This window comes from Carassius auratus, chromosome 40, assembly GCF_003368295.1.
Source record: "Carassius auratus strain Wakin chromosome 40, ASM336829v1, whole genome shotgun sequence".
NCBI lineage: Eukaryota > Metazoa > Chordata > Actinopteri > Cypriniformes > Cyprinidae > Carassius > Carassius auratus.
This window is the reverse complement of record NC_039282.1, coordinates 4,088,629-4,108,628: the sequence shown is the minus strand read 5'-3', so window position 1 is coordinate 4,108,628 and position 20,000 is coordinate 4,088,629. Positions and strand designations below refer to the sequence as shown.

The window sequence follows — 20,000 nt, the reverse complement described above, 5'->3', positions numbered from 1 at the left end:
GCTTTGAGATACATGGTGACTGTAGTGATGAAAACCAACAGTACAGAGCAGCAGATACACACAGACTATCCTGCAGCCCAAAACACTGAATTAATGCCACCATCACGCTATTCTTTGAATGTGTTTAAAAGAGCAAAACTGCTGTCCACCACAAAAAGAGAAACACAAACACACACGAACTAACACTAGCATAATGATCCTTCACAACACAATCCTTCACACAAGACGACATTCACAGGAAAGTACTGTATCTGCAAGCGGGAGAAGAAACACGCTTCAGTGAGACTTTTCCACTCTCCAAACTTCCATGGAACAGATGGAAACTGTAAACATTAGAAAATCAATATTTCCACTGCAGAACCCTGGGATTGTGAATCCAGAACAAACTCATGCAATATATATTATACTTATGATAGCCCATGATAGCTCTAATTCGAAGTGATTTTTTTATACTCTCTGTTCTTATATATGTGTGTGTGTGTGTGTGTGTCCTTAGATATATGTATGTTTATAAAGGCAGCAAATGAGACGTCAGGGGTGCAATAAACTCTCTTTAGGGAACATATGCAGAATTTGACTCTGGACTCCCATCTGGTTAAACTAAGAATATTGCAGTTCCATAATAATAACTTCTATGTATATGCACATACCATTTGCAAGGTAATAATATAATATAGGTAATAACAGGTAATAATAATATATGTATTTACTATTTAGATATGTGCATGTGTATACTCAGTTGAAGTACTCATTAATAGATAGATAGATAGATAGATAGATAGATAGATAGATAGATAGATAGATAGATAGATAGATAGATAGATAGATAGATAGATAGATAGATAGATAGATAGATAGATAGATAGATAGATAGATAGAAAGCAGTCCATTTTTAAGTTCCTCATTATCTGAGCATGTTTACATGTCCATGTGAGAAAGAAGGTGAAGAAAAGAAATGATGGCGTGGTGAGAGTCTGAATGATCCTGAGGAGGCAGTCTAGCCAAACAGCCCTCGGCCCTCTTCTTAATACAGAATAGCAAATGAGGCAGAACGCAGTATAACTCAACACTACTGTCTGCCCTCATATATATGCCAAATCATAAAGAGAATCCTGCAAGTTTCTCTCTCTCTTTCCATCTCTCTCTCTCTCTCTGATTTAATGAACCTCCATCCCTTCCATCCTCAAACCTAGAGAAACTCCAAACTCCACTGCCTCCCTCCCTCTCTCTCTCTCTCTCCCTCCCTCTCTCTCTCTCTCTCTCTCTCTCTCCCTCCCTCTCTCTCTCTCTCTCCCCCTGCTCTCGATGTACACATAACAACCCATTCTTCATAGCGGGAGGCTGGCTGGCCAGTCTCCATGGCAACACCATCGCTAGGCAACGGCCACTGCTCGTCCTGCTTTGTTTCGGAGCAGACAGGGGTGCAGCTGTGGCAGGTAGCGGCCGGGGCCTAGCGGAGCGCCGACTGCACACAGGTAAACTCACACAGATAAGTATACTGGAGATTTTGCAGAAATTGCCCGAGTCTAGTGTATAATTAGAATCTTCTTGAGTCATTTTCTATGTTACGCATTATCAAAGTATTCATAATGCATCATAATTCAGATAATAAAGCATTACAGATAACCCGTTTTATTACCTGTTCCTGTTAAACAATTATAATGCATAAAACACATGATAAGCATTGTGTTTTTAATTTATTATTGCTCCTTAATGTACAAAATTACTGTTTTCTTAGTGCATGTTGTTTATTTTATTGCAAGGTATTATTATTTTTTTTTTTTTGGTCTTTATTCTCAATGGAGTAAAATTTTTTCTTTTGTTTCTGCTGACGTTACTTCATCTGTTTATTACTGGATGATGGTAACCAAAAGCCAAGTAAGTTATAACTAATGGTACGCAATGAAATAATTATAAGATGTTTTATAATGTTTTATTGTGCATTCAAAATCCTGTATAACCCATACAGGCTTTAGTATCTTTAGTATCTAAATCTATGGTTACATACAATAATCTATTTTAATCCAAAATATTAAAAATAGTATATATTGCAAATGTTTTTGCTAATTTAAATAAAGCTGAATCAACATAAAAAATTATATAAGGTGAAAATGCTAAACTAGAGGTAAATTGCATGTTGCAGCAAACTGAAATAATTTGAAGTATTAAATGTACTTACTGGAAAACTAAAAATGAAATAAAAAACAAACATGTATTAAACATAATACTAATATTTAAAAAGAGATCGAAAACAGTAAAGAATATGACAAAAAAATGAAACAAAATGTAAAATGAAATCTGAAAATAAATTTTTTTATCTCATTCAAATATTAAGAAAAGTCATACATAATACTACTAATAATAATAAATTATAAATGTGTGTGTGACAATGATTACAGTATAATATATTATTATTATAATTGCCTTTAAACAATTCTATGAAACATGATAATGAAACATAATTTCCATGCACATTTTAAAATAACATATTATCTTTATTACAATAAATGTATGTGTGTGTGTTTGTATATGTATATATATACATACACAGACTACAAGAAAAATGTTCCCGCTCACTCTTTATAGTCTAAACCCATGTATACAGATTTAAATATGAAACACAAACAATTATAAAATACCCATTTGTTGTAATGAAGATAATGTGTTATTTTATATGTGCATGGAATTTAGGTTTCATTATCTAGTATTGTCTGAAGGCTCTTTGAGGCATAATGCTATTCATTAATGCTTTGTTATAACCAGGATAGCATGATTTTTGCCAACCGTTTATTGCAATTGACTGTTGCTGTGCTGCTGTTGATAAGTTCAGCATCCTCTTGTTCCCAGGTGAGCTGATACGCCATTATTATTTGTGCCGTGATTCAGCCTAACAATCACGATTCCTCTCATACAAACAGCATGAGGGAATTCATCTGAAGAAGGGAGTCATTCCAAGCTTTCAGAGCAGTTTGCTTACCAGCCATAATCAACACAAACGCTCATAAAAAAAAAGGATGTTATTACTCAGGTGCTTGTGTATGTGACATACACATATATACATACATACTAACATAAAAGCGTGGAGTGGGGAAAGTGGGGGGAAAATCTAATTTAGGAATGAATGTAGAAAGTAAACAAAGAGACAGAAAGACAGATCAAATCTGACCTTCACCACAATGAAAAACATCACCCCCACCATATATATATATATATATATATATTTTTTTTATTTTTTTTTATGCTACCCTTCCGACTGTCCTCCTGCTGAACAAGTGTCTCCATAAACCTCAAACTGAATCTCACAGTAACTAGTTCATTTGTTCACTAAGAATGTCCAGTGTCAGATTTAGTCTGATTTATACATGAACATTTCAAAATATGTATTTTGTTTAATAATGGTGATGGAAATACAATTTTTTAAACATTTCTGGAATAAAATGGGCCAAACTTTTGTCTTGAAAAAGTGACAACAACAAAAAATAAAAGAAATTATATATATATATATATATATATATATATATATATATATATATATATATATATATATATATATATATATATATATATATATATATATTAAGGGTTACTATCAATAACTAAAAATTAAATTGAAACTGCTAAAAAAAAGTAATAAAAATGTTTATTAATTATTATAATAATAAAATGAAATAAAATATTTGATGAAACTATAACAATAGATAAGTTTGACAACAAACTGAAATAATATTAAGCTGAAACACTAAAATAAGAAAGGACCTAGATTGTTATATTAATACATACATACATATATATATATATATATATATATATATATATATATATATATATATATATATATATATATACATACATATATATATATATATATATATATATATATATATATATATATATATATATATATATATATATATATATATATATAATTACTACAAATTTGATTAAAATTACAATTAAAACTAAAAAGTAAAGACTAATTTAAAGTATGCTTTAACATTATTACATAAATACTACTAAAATAACATGGATATAAAAATAAATGTTCAAATCTGTACCTGTTGACGAAACACACTAAAACAGTTCACAGTATAATCTTGACTACTATTTGCTGTGCTTTCACATTAATTTTACAGTATTACTATCTTGTATTATTTATTCCTGTTTAACAACAATGGTATACTGTGAGTTAACAGTGACCAGAACCAGGAATACTGTAAAATCCTCAGAATATATTTCAACAGTAATCTCTTCTATATTTACAGAATACCCGCAGTACTGTGCTGGCTTTAGCCTTTCCAGCCTGCACTAGGGCATGAATAAATGATGGTGTTGAGTTTTTAACTATTTGTTGGGTGATCCGACTGTTGCTGTCGTTGCATTCACTTTAGGTTACATGTTTGGTAATATTTTGATTGTCACCAGTATTCTGCTAAACTCATGATTTCCCTGACATGTTCATAGAAGATGATGTTATTTCTGTAATTTAACATTGCATTTTGCCAAATATAATATAAACTGTAAGAGTTAAGAGCTGATCATAAAGTCTGGCTTCTTGTCTCCGTGTTAAACAATGCGACGGATTGTATTCTGTAACACAATTAGACTGGATGGGGGAAAATTAATTAAAAGTTAAGAACTTCACTGCTAAAGGGAACGGTAATTATCATAATGAAAAGGAACACAACTATTTGTACTATTATCTCACAATGCAGCGCGCTTATCTTTTTTCCACAGTTGTGTTAGGATAAAAAATGGCACTGATTTTACTCTAAAATTGAGAAAATTAGGGTTCAATCTTGTAAAATCCTGACGTTTTTTAAAACAGTGTGGGTGCAGAGAGAGAGAGTGTGTGTGTGTGTGTGTGTGTGTGAGCATATGTGGGGGAGGATTTTAACTAGAACTCCCAAATCCAATTTTCAGGTGCACATCTAAAGGGTCGACCTCAAATGCAAACAGCAATCCCCCCGCCACCTACCCCTCTCCCCTTTATCCCTCCAAGTTGACACCAGATAGCACCCCTCCCCCCAGACCCTGCTGGACAGCCCCCAAAACCCCCTCCGTCCCACCAGCAGCACCATAACACTATATGAAAAAGAATATGAGCAGGCATGAATTTTAATGCAGTCGCTCGTCTCAGCCAAGCAGCCTCACGTCTGCAGTGGAAATAAATAAAGAGGGGGAAAAATACAGAGAACTGATAGATGAATCTCAAATCAAAAGGAGATAGAGCAGAGAGCACAAGCAGAAAGACAAGGGTGATGGGGGGGGGAAGAGAGGAAGAAACGGCAAAACAGAAGAAAGGAGAAAGACAGAGCGCGAGAATGAGAGGTGAAATCTCATCTCTTGGCTGAATAATCTGTCATTCATCAAACTGATAGAACAGAGAGAGGTGGAACAGCCGCGAAACCAAATAAAGGCAGAGGATGGGAGTTTCGGATTTGGTCTGGTTCCAATTCTCCATCTTGAGTTGGACAGCTCTACTATCATGCATGCATCTACATCTCGCTCTTTTGGTCTAAATATTGCATGAATAATACATGGGCCTAGGTTTCATTAAAACCTCTCTTATTAATAATATTGCTCGTGGTGGAGTATGGGAAAACAGTGTGTGTGTGTGTGTGTGTGTGTGTGTGTGTGTGTGTGTATGTGTGAAATGAAAAAAAAACGTACCACCCTGCAGACGCTCACGATTGCATTCTGTCTGAAAATCCTGCAAAATTTTCACCAGTAATCTTCAGCAGTAACCGGCTCTCGGATCAACAAGCCAGTGGCGGTAAGAGGTAAACAAAGCGTTGGGAAGGCAATTTCAGCCAAAGCATCGAGCCAGATAACTCTGGGAGGCAAATGGGCACGATTTCACAAGGACACCGCAATGAGGTCACCGTTACCTTGCCTTTGTCAGGAAAAAAGGCTATAGACCGAACACAACGGAGCCATGAGGAGTGGAAGATCTCAATACTGATACATGATGACTTCATGAAACAACTTCATAAAAAAAAAAAAAAAAAAAAAAACTTTTTCCATAATCAGTTTTTTTGTCTTTTTGTACCAATAAAAATATCAAAACTGAAATTTACATTTGTATTTGTCAGTAAAACTGTGTGAAGGCCCGTTCACACTAAAGATCAGTACATTAGCTTCCACACCAGCGGATGATATCGTCTGTTTATGCCAAGCGCACGCTCGTCTGCTGCTTTAAATTCTCAAGCTCTGATTGGCTGTCAATGTTTTTATCGTTCATCAGCTGGGAAAAAATCTTTCTGAAAGTGATTCCAACGATATCGTTTCTCTGTGCCATTCTTTAATATTGAGAACAATTATTAGAACTATATCTTTATCGTTATCTTTATAGTTATCATCCTTGGTGTGAACGGGCCTTAAGACTTATTTTCAAAGAATATAATGTTTTAAGCATAAACTATTATTCAAAAGTTTGGAGTCAGTATGCAGTTTTTTTTTTTAAGGAAATTAATATTTTTATTCAGTAAGGATGCATTAAATTGATTAAAAGTGTCAGTTAAGACTTTAATATTGTTACAAAAATAATATTTCAAATAAAGTTTTTATTCATCAAAGAATCACTGTTTCCACAAAAACTGAAAATATATGCCAATAGAAAACAGTTATTTTAAATTGCATTAATATTTTACAATATTACTGCTATTTTTATCAAATAAATGCAGCCTTGAGAACATAAGAGACATCTTTCAAAAACATTAAAATATTAAATGAAAAAAAATCTTACCTATTCTTCCAACTTTTGAACAGTAGTGTTTATAAAACATAATTATTATTTTTATATTATAATATAGATTTTCCATATAACATTTTTCATGTATTTCAATATAATTGGTCTTAAATGTTGTCTTAACCATAAAACTGTCAAATAATGAGTATTTGATATTCAAATAGAAAAGTTTGTTTAAATTATAGTAACATACTGTATGCTCTTTTTAATGTTTTTTGATCAAATAAATTTAGCCTTGGTGATCATATGAGAAATACACACACACACACACACACTTAAAAATCGTACTGACCCCAAACGTCTGAAAGGTATTGTCAATGAGATATATTCTCTGATGACACAACTTAATGTAATATTTTGCTTCTCAGGTAAATGTATCTTGAATGTATCTTGTTTTCAGGACATTTTTACTGGAAAATGACAAAATGCCGATTACAAAAAAGGCAGTGTGATTTTTGTAATGCATGTGTGAAATGATTAATACCCTTTTCCACCAAAATGGTGCTGGTGCTCGGAGACGTCTCTCTCAATAGTACCACACAGGAAAGCCTTTACAGACAGGTTTTTGGCACATCATATTGAAATCCCTTCAGTATGACGTTTTTAAATGTGTCTCAGTCTATTTGATTTCAAATCATTGTGTTCTTCTTGTCAATGGCCATTATATGTATGTAACACTATTAGCATATGAGTCAGCAGTTTTGCACACAGTATTTAGCACCGTGGTGAGAAACATAATCAAAAAATAGAGTTAAACAGAGGTAAAAAAAAGTTTTCCATCGTGTTTCTTCACATTGCCAGCTACTCTTCTTCATCGTTCCATGAGAAAGTCTCTTGGCATCACGATGACTCATTAAATCATAACTATAGCAGCTGATGTAGACATGGATACTGACAACAGTGCGTCAACAAATGGATCCAAATCCAAATCTTTTCTTTTGTTCGTGTCGTGTGGTAATCACCATAATTACAAGATGACGAGTCAAAGATTCGACCATGTCTTCAGAACCAGATATCCGTTTCCACTGAAACCCACAGAATATAACGTCAAACGGATCCGGGCTTTGTTGTTGATGACAAAATACTTAATAACGATGTTAATTCACCACAAGAACAAAAAAAGGAAGAAAACTGTTAATATTAAAGGAGTTCCAGGTATAAAGAATAAAACTCATAGTAATCAATTCACACGTATTTGTAAATAAAATCTTTTTATTTCAGACAGATGGGGGAAATAAAGTGGCTGGATTAGCACTGCAGCACAACAAAAGTAGGAACATTAGGAGAAAACAGGGAGTTGACTGCTGCACTGCACACTTCCAGTCAGCTCTGTTGATTATAATGAACGATCTAGTTCGGTTAGGAGTAGTTTTGTGAACTTTAAGTGAATACCGCCCCTGGTTCCCGGGCGATAACGGTGCCTGGTTTAAGACCAGCAGGATTAAGAGGCCGAGTCAATTCGGTCCAGGCCAGAAGCACCTTTCATTCATTGATTGGACAGCGGCTCCAGCACCAGCACCGGGGTCAGTGGAAAAGGGGTATGAGAGAGTGGGTAAATGGTGTTAGAATAGTGGTACTCTGTGGGTTGTGCTATGAGTGTGTAATCCATGGCTGAGGCTGATGCTGCGCTCACGTTTGTGGTTGTTCTTGCGCTGGAAGGGCAGCGTGTGCCGTTCGGAGTCTTCCTCACCCTCTTCGTCTGCCAGATGTGTGTGAGTGTAATGGTAACTCAAACCCGGACGGTTCTTGTAGCGCTTCCCACAAACTAAACACAAGGAAATACACAAGGACACAAAAAGGCAGTCAAAAAAAGTGTAATAATGTGTAAAACGGTTTGGTTAATTTTGTCACAAACAAAAAGTATAAATTATATTATAAGTATTATTATATTTACATTATTATTAATATTCTATGATTAGATTTTTTTTTATTAAATTAATTATAAATAAAAACTCATAAAATTTTGATAAATTTACATATATTATTAAATTTATCAAAATTTTATGAGTTTTTATTTATAATTAATTTAATTTAAAAAAAAATTTAATCATAGAATATTAATAATAATGTAAATATACATTATTTACATATTTACATATATTATTAAATTATTATATATATATATATATATATATATATATATATATATATATATATATATATATATATATATATATATATAATAATTTAATAATATATGTAAATTTATCAAAATTTTATGAGTTTTTATTTATAATTAATTTAATTTTACAATTTAATAATTAAAATAATATTTTAACAATCAAAAACTAATCATAAGCATTACATTTGTATAGTAAAAGCTATTTAATACGTATTTCCATTTTATAAGTATTATTATTTACTATAAATAATTTAAAGTAATTTAATGGTGTATTAATGTGTATTAATTTTAACCATTAAAATTAATTCGATTTAAATGTAGTAATTAAACATCAATTATGAGTATTATATTTGTATAGTAATATCTAGCACATTTTATTATTATTATTATTATTAATATTATTATCTATTAAACACTATTACTAATTTGAAATTAACATTATAATTATTATAATTATATTATTATTTGTATAATATTTGTATTGTGTGTATATAAACATTTCAGCTGTTACTCCCCATGAGAAAAGATACAGTTACAGTTACATATAATAATGTTGGGAACAGTATGCAGGATAAGTCGCCACAAAAAAAAACAAAAAAACCTTGACATCAAACATCCTATTATCAGAAGAAATTGCATCGTACATGAATATATGTCTCTATGGTTCTTTTATTACCCGTTCTACCCATGCTGGTTTTTAATAATGAATATAGATTCGTTTCTGTGATCATTTGTTTATTTTTGCGTCATACTCACTGTCACACACATATGGCTTGTCTCGATCCTCTAGGGATGCTGGATCCTGTCTCTTTCTCATCCCACCAACACCACATGCCTGGACATATCAAAAATGGCATGTAAACACACACAGATTAATTAACAGTTGGCAACCAGGTGCAGCTAGAGATCCTTTGTTATTTTGGCCTTGCGGAGCCCCCGTCCCACTTCCTTCTTCAAGCTTCAAGCAAATCCTCTTACACAGCATTAATTACACACAATTATCACAGCATCTCTTCCACACGTCGCCGGATAACTATGTGGAGTGTGAGAGATCTTAGAGGAAGTAGTGTGCCCCAATTAACAGCACAGAAGGTGAGAGATTCTAGGACCTGAATCGAAGATATTCTGTTTATTATCCTTTGTATGTGTTTCTGCTCATATGGAGTACTGAAACTTGCTTTTCTGTACAGTCATGCGCCATAAATTGCCCTGCAAATTTAATTAATGTAGCAAATAAGATCAACAATTGTCAGTTGAATGCACAGATAAGTCTGTAGAGTTTTCCTTCTGCACGCTGTGGTTATTTCATGGCTTGAATGCATTTCTGCACAGAACCACTTACGGTTCCAGCCTTTCATGTACTGTATGTGGGGTTGTAATTACAGAAGAGACATGTTTTCAGCGTGCTATCACACATCAGGTGTTGTCTTTAAAGGATGTTTTTCATAGCTGTTCGGAAGGAGCTGCTTTGAGTCAACACAAAACCAGTAGAACGCAGTGATGAAAGGTATGCAGGGATCAAACCTGGATATGTGCTAAACAGCCATGGATCAATGGCTGATGAGCTACAATAGCCTGCTTTGTTCAGACAGCAGCCTTGAAGAAACAGAAATCCTCGATTAAACAAAGACCCTGCAAGGCTCGCTGCAAACCTGTGATGTATTAAAACAAAACCTTGGGTTCTGGATCTAATCGCTACCTAGAGTCTCGACTGGTCAAATGCAACCCAAACAATACTGAAGGTAAATAATCAAATGTATCAAACCATTCCAAACCATTTTTTGTCGTTGTACATTTAAGATTGTACATCTATAGTCAAACTCCATTAAATCTTTCTACAGTATTCACATCCAAATGACTGAAGGTAGACGAAAATACGACCCAGACTCAGCGCTTGATGTGCAATGCTAAAATGATTTCTGAAACAAATCCAGTTGGGTCTTACAGTATGAGTGATCAGCCTACAACTGTATGATTCACCCTAATACTAGTATGATTCATGCTAATTAATTAGTGACTGCAGAAAATGTTCTAGCTGCATGTGTTGTACCCGTCCTTTGGTGCGATTCTTGCGTTTGGGAACATCCTCCTCCATCTCATCCATGTCCAGCTCGTGAGGAAAATCTCCCACCAGCAGCTTCTGTGACCACAAGGAAAGACCAGCACGTACTGTATGAGTCAGCTGTACTGTTTGAGCAACTCTAGAATAGAAAACAAGCTGGAGAGACAGACCCTAAGAAATACTATATGGAAAATATGTTTTATATTAGTTTACATCAAATAACAGCTTGTACTGGTTCATCCAGAGGACACATGGTTAAAAAAAAAAAAATGTAGCTGGAAAAGACTTTTTAACATTTACAGTAGGTCGCCTTTGTTGTCATATAATGGTACAGTAATTGTAAATGTGAATAATGATACAAATTCAAGTAGAATGTGCATCATGCGGTGAGGTTTTAGGGTAAATACATAGGGTTAAGAGTTTGTTCAGATTATCAATCCCTCCAGAAAAAAATGCAATTATGCGATCGCTTGATTTAATGCATAATCAGCCAAAGGCCGCATATTTATGCGGGGTCGCGTTTTTTCAAATACGCCGCTCTTTGGCCGCATAAATTGCCGATTTCAGGAAGCAAAATATGCGGGCTAGCATGATTTCATAATCCCTGTATTTTCATTGCAAAAACACACATATATATTAGCAGAAAGTTGAAATATGTTGCGTTTTATTCACACAAGTAAAGCGCCATTTTCCCCTATTGCCATGGGAACCTTATGAAGTGACGTAATTACGTGACGTGAACATCATCTGCAAACCCCGCGATGAAACCAGGGTGAAACTTGAAGCGCGCAAATCATTCTTATTTGCCAACAAAAATAAGCGCAAAAGAACGTGTGAAGCAGTTTCTTGATTTGTTAAATGACAGTGGAGCCAAATTATATTGTGAGAACTTGCGAAAACTGCGGTTTGGTGAAATAGAGAAAAAAAGGTGATTCCCCAACACCCCGTTACCACTAGGCTACTAACACTGTTGTAGTTTCATTCGGAAGTTGCTGCAGCTTTACAGTTGTAAGATTGCACTTTTTTGTTACAGAACAGTACCAAAAAATTACAGTTATATTAGTAGTATGTAAAATAATTTACGTTGCAGTAAGAGATTGCAACTTAAATATTCTGTGATTTAGTATGCTCGCTTATCATAGGAAGTAAAAAGAAATTACTCTTTACATAAAGGTAGTAGCCTAGTGAGAAAAGGTGTTGGGGGAATCACCTTTTTTTCATCAAACCGCAGTTTTGACAAGTTCACGCAATTTCATCGTATAAAATTGCAAAAATATCCCGCATATTCCATCGCATTTTTTAAGAAAACGTGCCGCAAAATCAAGGATTTTTTCCCGCAACAATCACAACAAAAAATCTGCGTTTTTCTGGAGGGACTGGATTATTAACACTGTGTCTACACTGGATACAAACTGTGCAACATAACATGCCAAAAGCAAACAGAACCCATTAAAATGAGTAATGCAGCGCAGTCAATGACGCGACGTAAACAGCTGAAAGTAAACCCTCTTTCTGATGTACTCCACCCATTTGCTGTAATTCCAATAACAGTTTATCAGCCAGAGCAAACTTTCCAGACAAGCTGTTTCAAACTCTGGAAAACGAACATCGTTTCTGTCTGTTTTTATTCTAAATGACAGAACACCGCTATAGTTTGTTTTTTGTTGTTTTTTTGGATGTTTGCTTTTTTTCTTGATTTTGCTTGAAGTATATTGAGGCCACACCAGATGCTTCTCCGATCTCAGTTGAAGTGTATCATGTTTTCAACTGTTCTTGTTCTAAATGAAATCACAACAGTTCGTTCTACGATTTCTCTTTAAGTATAGCTGTTAGCTGTTTTTGTTTTAAATGTCGTCACACCAGTTAGTTCTTTGATTCTGTTTGAAGTATGTCGCGGCCTTTGTTTTGTTTTTGTTTTTTTTGTTTTTTTGTTTTTTTCTTCTTTTTCTTCAGATGACGTCACTCCAGTTCGTTCTTCTATTTCATTCAAATCTTGGATGAATGTATTTGGAACATTCTCTTTGACACATCCCATGTAAACGGTGTCAAGCTGTCGTGTCTCGACATGAAGTAAATCTCGAGACCTTAGCTGTTCTTGTTCTAAATGACTTTATACTGGTTTGTGCTTTGATTTCAACTGAAGTATATCAGGACCTTAGCCGTTTTTGTCCAAAATGAAACCACACTAATTCATTCTTCGATTTTACTTGAAGTATATCAGGGCTTTAGCTGTTAGCTGTTTTTGTTCAAAAGGACTTCACACCAGCTAGTTCTTTGATTTCGTTTGAAGCATATTGTGGCCTTGGCTTTTTTTTTCCTTCTTTTCTTTATGACGTAATACAAGTTTGCTCTTCGATTTCACTTTAAGTATTCACTACCATAGCTTTTTTTTTTCGAAATGACATCACAGCAGTTCGATCTTCTATTTCGCCTGGAGTATTTTGGTTGTTTGAAATGAAATCCCACCAGTTTGTTCTTTGATTTCAGTCGAAGTGTAGCAGAGCCTTAACTGTGATGACTGCCTAGCAAGCGCACAACTGTAAGCGCACTCATACTCTGTGGCTGTGGGAAGAGAACAGAGGTAGCAGGGTGGCACACAGCTTTTAACTCCTGCAGGGGCCTGAGGCGAAACAAGCAGCAGGATCACAGGTCCGCTCCCAGGGGAACAAGTGCTCTAAAGAGTCACTCTTAATTGAAGTGCTAATTGGTTAACTGTCCACCCCTGGGACAGATGTCATGTTGTGTGCAACACAGTGAGTGTGATGACACTAGTGACAGGCTGGTTCATTAGGATCTATAAGCATTAGCACATCAACACGGTCAAATGTAAATACCTGTAAGCCCAGATACACTGAAAAACATGCAACGGTTCTCCGCAAAATCAATTCATCTTTGTCAAACGTATACTGACACAGACACACACAAAATAACAATATACACTCGCAAACATACACACTTTGTGGTTAACAAGAACGTCTGGCAGTGGGGGCGTGTCAGGCCTGCAGGGATTTGTGTTACTGCCAAAAAGAGACACAAGTACTACAGAGTACTACAGAGAAATCAGAAGGGGAGAGACAGGAAGAGAGAGGAAGACGGCAATAGAAAGCAGAAAGAAACGCAGAATGGAGTGGTGGGATCCCAAAAATGACTGTACTTCAGGACAGAGTGGGTAAAACAACTCTTTATCTAGTTGACAAGTGAGTGTGTGTCTACAAAACCATTGTAGGGCGAGCAAACCACCGTTGAGGAATCTTGTTTTCTTTACCTGGCATTCACTCATGGGCTCCTCCTCTTTTGTTTCAACCTTCTTATCCAGCAGTTCTCCACTGAGGAGTGACTCCAGAACGGGACCCTCAGGAACACCCCCTTCCTTCTTTAGTGCTGCTTCGTAGTCTGAACACACACCGTAAAACACTGTCACACCGAGACGTTCCTAGACAACTCATAAAAGACCAGGCCAGACCGTTTTTCTGTCATTTGTTTAAAGCCTAAAGAAAACGTACAATACTGTAAACGGTCTCACACAAAACCTGTAATTTGTTGAGAAATTACACACTTGTAGAAGCTATAAACCACACCAAAATGTGTTTCTGTTCAAACTGATTATGCAAAACCAATTTTCCCAAACAAGGGCGTATTAAATTGATCAAAAGTGGCTGTAAATACATTTATAATGTTACAAAAATTGATTCATCATTGATAAAAAAAATTTGTGAGTGGCAAGACAGTATATTAGAATGATTTCTGAAGGACCATGTGACACTAATGATGTAATGATGCTGAAAAGTCACCTTTGACATTACATTAATGAACTATAATTTCAAATATATTAAAATAGTAAACAGATATTTTAAATTGCGAAAATATCTCACAAAATAACTCTTTTATTGTATTATTAATCAAATAAATGCAGGACTGGTGAGCATAAGACTTTCAAACATGTAACAATTTTTTTTTCTGAACTTATTTTTGGGTAATTTGTGGATTTTTATTAGATTTTTTATATATATATATATATATATATATATATATATATATATATATATATATATATATATATATATATATATATATATATATAAATCGGTCTGTTAAAAATGTAATTCATGCCAAGTAAATACAACAACTTTCTGCTTTTCTTTAGCTGATTAGAATTTATTTATTTGTCTTATTAGGGTTGTGTGTAAATACATGACAGACATTTAAAAAAGCCCAAAAAAAAAAAAAAAAAAAACATTTAATCAAAGATTTATGTTTGCCTTTCTGAATACCAACTCTCACCGATTTTAAACTCGATGGGTCCAAGACGTGGATCCTCTAAGATGTTTAACCGTCTCTTCTTTCTCCAGCAGCGTGCAGGATAGGTATAGAGCTGCCCTGGAGCCACACCTGGGTTAAAAAAAAGAACCAGGTTAAAAAAAACCTCAACCTTGCAACAAAATCACGTATGTAGCATGATACACTGTACACATAGACACACACCTGGCCCACGGTGGGTCTTCTCCATCCATATGTAGCAGTTACTCTGCGCTACGCCTGTTTGGGAGTCGAGAAAAGGCAGGCGCATGGAGCGTTCAGCACAAAGTCGAGCATTATAACTGCGGCAGTGCTCAATGGCATCACGGTAAAACTCCTCACCAAGGCTGGAAAGAATTAAAAGGGCGGAATGTGTTACAACAAACACATGAATCTAAGTATATTTGATTTCAGTGCTCAAAAAACTGTATTTATTATTTACAGGCCTCATGAAATCATCATCTCTATGCTAGTAAACATTTAAAGGTTAACAAATTTATATTTTAGCACATAAATGCATTCAAAATGTAGTCTTTCCCTTCTGGGAAATTAGAGCAAAAAATATTCATGAGTCATGTTGCGCTAAACAAATTTCTGTCCAAGTAACTTGAAGGGGTCTTTAAATGTTCAGCCATCTTTGCAGAGAACTCTTTGCAGTGACATGCAGGAGGTAAATACAATTCTTGGCTGGCATCTAATTAGGAAATAAACATCTCATTTTCAGCTCTGTTAGAAACCTATCGAATGTGCATTGCAATATACTGCACAGAATCTCACTCATGTGTTAGGAACTGCTGTTTAAAAACACTGCAATATAGGAACGGTGGTGTGAACTAATGGTTCATGTGCCAAAAAAAGAGCACACTCAACAGTTCTGTCCTCAAGAGTATGTTTGCATGCTCAAAACCGGTCAGGACAAAAGTACCAAACAGTGATTTTATTGCTGAGGCTGCACTCAGAAACCTGCTTTGCAAACTGCTGTATTTGTAAAACAGTTTTAATATAAGAAAAACACTCATGCATAAGTCAGTAGCAACTGTTATGTATTGCTTTACAGATCAGTAGTTGATTTAGACTCAAATTTGAATATATGAAAACAAATTTTTTTTTTTTTTTTACTTTTGCAGAAGTGAATGGGAGGCTCTTTTGTGAAAAAGAAGTGCACTTGAATCATTGAATCAAATCTTAAAAGTACATTTAAAAAAACTGTAATTGCATAATACATTCAAGGACAATGTAATTAAGAAATTATATATAAAGACATACATGAGTCTAACTTAAGTGGATTAAAAAAAAGCATTTTAAAATTCCATAAAATTCCAAAATTCCAAATTCCAAATTGTATTTAATATAAATTTAAAGTATAATAAATGTAATTAATTAAGTCTCTGAAAACATTAAACGCAGCTCAAATTAATCATATTATTTATTTTCATAATAATCACTCTTTTTAAAAGTATGATGAGTGTACTTCTTTTTCATAAAGTCTCCTTCGCAGCGAACACAGTTATGCAGGAAACTGCGTTTATAGAGTTTAGCTATCATTAACAAAACATTGATTGGCCAAGTGACCAATCAAAATTGAGTAGTTCAGAATGAGGCGTGTAATAATGTTTGACTATGTTAAAAAATAAAAGTGATACTGAAATTAGTCCAGATGTTCTTCTGATTCTGCTCTAGTTTATTCAGCACTGAACTTTTTCTGCATCATCCCTCCCATTGTTAACACAAGGAAAGATCAAAAGTGCAGAAATAATTGGGGGATGCTTAAAAAGTCCTGACAATACTCTCCTTAACCCTGCTCTCCCGTGGTTCCCTTTTCTTCCTCCGTTCATTCTTTGTGCAAACCGGCTGAATAAACTCCCTGCTATGTTATAACCTACTATAAAAATTAGCCCTGCGGAAGTATTGGTGAGTTCTGCTGTTTCTGATGCATCATTGTATGTTTCATTGTTATCCAAAGCACTGGTCTGCAAACAGGAGTGAGAAATGAAGGAAAACTGCATTATGCAATAACGACCGCAATAAAACAACACATTTTCTACCTAATTTAGTCCATGTTTGATTCGGGGGCCACATCCTGGTCATTCGATGCAGGCTGGAATCAATCCTCAACATGTGGGTTGAAATAACCCTAAGTGTTCAGGGGCAGTAAATTACAGTGCATTTAATGTCATGTGCTCAGGGTCCACCAGAGGGGAAATATTAAGTCCTGTGGTGAAGTGCTGTGGGCTCCATTTAAACAGTCAACAGCCAGTCTCACACAATGACCAGGCGAGCGAGTACAAAAACAAAATGTGGCATCTCTCTGATTATGTGAGAAATTGTTCTTCAGAGAAAGTCCTTGTCAAATGAGCTTTCAGGACTTCTGTTTTTGAGGAATTTCTGAGAGGCTTTCTGATTGGACTTGAAGATTTCAAACATAATGGGCCTCTCCAACAGGCGAAAAGAGTTGGGAGAAAAACGGCAGTTCCCTCAAGATCTTCCTGAACTGGTGAGATAAGGTGGCTTCTCTGTATGACACTGCTTTTTCCATTGTGCTTGTGGTATATGAAAACAAGCTATCAATTAGATCGGAAATATTCACGCGACATGTGGAAGAAAAAATAGATCGTGGCCACAATTTAAGAATTGGATCCCATAACTTATTACAGACTTACTAATTCATCCATTAATTTTAGTTAAATATATTGTAGAGATTGCAATCTTCTTGACCGATACCGATTTCAGCCGATACCGATTTTTGCCGATTGTTTTTTTCCCTAAGAGATATTAATTGACAGCATATACAAACAAGAATCTACCATTCTTCGACACAAAGTTTCATTTAAAAAAACACAGAAATTAAATAAGAACAAATAAAAAAATTGCTAACAAAAGCACAAATAAATGCAACAGAATTAAGAGCGCTATGAAATTAAGTTTTTCAGGTCAAGTAAGCTTTATTCACAGACTGAGCCTGGCTTGTGCGCTACACTAAGGCCCCATTTACACTGCATGGTTCAAGTGACCCAATTCCGATTTTTTCCTCTCATGTGGCACAGATCGGATATGAACGTGTAAGCAGGAAAAAAATGCATGGATTCCGATGTTCCCAGATTGGATTCAGGCCTCATTCATATGTGGTAATAAATCGTATATGAATCGGATACGTGCATTGCGTGTGCCATGTAAGCAGACAAATCGGATATTCCCCAGTAAATATGAGTCGTACGTCATTAAAAAAGTGACGTCAACTCAAGTGGACACCACCAACTGAGATCACATGACTTACTATAGGTGCGAAATTCGGCCAGGCTGCAACGAGGGCTCCTCTTTTTTTCTCCGCCATACGAGACCAATGCTTTGCTGATTTTTTTAACTTTTCAAAATATAGTGGAAAGCAAAACACTGTATAATTTTATTTGCATCTGCATCCATTGTATTTCGTGCTGTTTTACTTCCTTTTCCGGGTCAGAACGTCTACATTTGGTAGTTTCAGCAGTGTATATTGTAAATGCAAAAATCTGATACGGGACACTTTTTAAAGATGATATAAGCGGGTTGTCAAAAAAATGGGATATAGTCAGAAAATCAGATTTGGACATCAAGACCTGCAGTGTAAATGCAGCCTAATATAGATCAGTTGTGGTGCGTGCACTTTTCCTGTAAGTAAAATACTAATATAATGAAGAATACAAGCACAATTTAACTGGTGCGAATGAGATGTTTGTGAGAGAGAAGTGGTCATCGGCGAGAAGAGAGCAAGAATGCACGGCTGATGTGGCGTTATTGCCTGTGCCTCTAGTAACAAAACGGATTCGCCTTGAAATCGGAAATAAGTGAGACTGATTGCCTGGTCACCGATCCATGATGAAAATCGTCCGATTCCGATCGCTGGCCGATCAGTCTCTAGGTTCACAGTGACCTGAGTTCAATTCCTGTCTCTAGGTCCTCTGCTGGTTCTGCTCCTCTCTCCACCCAACGCTTTCCTGCCTTAAACTATCATCTCTAAACTAAGGCATAAAAAGGCCCATTAGTGTAACTTTATAATATATTGTAGCCAAAAAATTCTGTCATCATTTATTCACCCTTATGTCATTTCAAACCTGTATGAGTTACTTTCTTATTATGAAACATGCTGGTACCAAACAGCTTTGTTTCCCATTGATTTTCCATTACATGTTGGACCATACAGTGCAAGTCAATGGAAACGGAAACCATTTGGTCACCAACACTCTTCAAAGCATCTTTTCTTTGTTTTCTGAAGAAGCTAGAAAGTTATAATTTACATAAGGGTGAGTAAATGATGACAGCGTTGTCATTTTTCGGCGGACTATCCCTTTAATTGGGTTTGCTGCCAAGTTAAACTCATTAATGAATGAGGGAACCAAATCTAAATTCATGTCCACAATATCTTGATTCTATATTTTGAAAATATATCTGTGAATGTGTGAACGCAGATACATGCTGCATTGGATTTAACAAGCATACCTGTTCTTTATGACAGTTCCACTTGATTGTCTAGAAAGAGAAAGAAGAAAACAGAAACAGACAAAAGTCTTACAAAATTGAAATAATTTGAAGAATGTTTCTACTTGTTTTTGTCCAAATCAGCACAAGAAAATTTTTTTAAATTCGGTTAAATTATCATTTTAATAACAGCAAAGGAAACACATATTTAGATAAACACAAAAATCAATCAAACTTTATTACAAAATCTTGAAAACAGAATATGGTTTTTATCTACTGACAAGGCTTTGGGAAGACTTGAGTTAATCGACCAAGCATGC

The 20,000-nt window shown here is 35.1% G+C and overlaps 1 pseudogene; it reads right to left on the bottom strand.

Moving 5' to 3' along the window:
• LOC113058301 (zinc finger protein neuro-d4-like) overlaps positions 1–20,000 on the bottom strand; it is a 43,985-nt pseudogene that overhangs the window by 9,389 nt on the left and 14,596 nt on the right.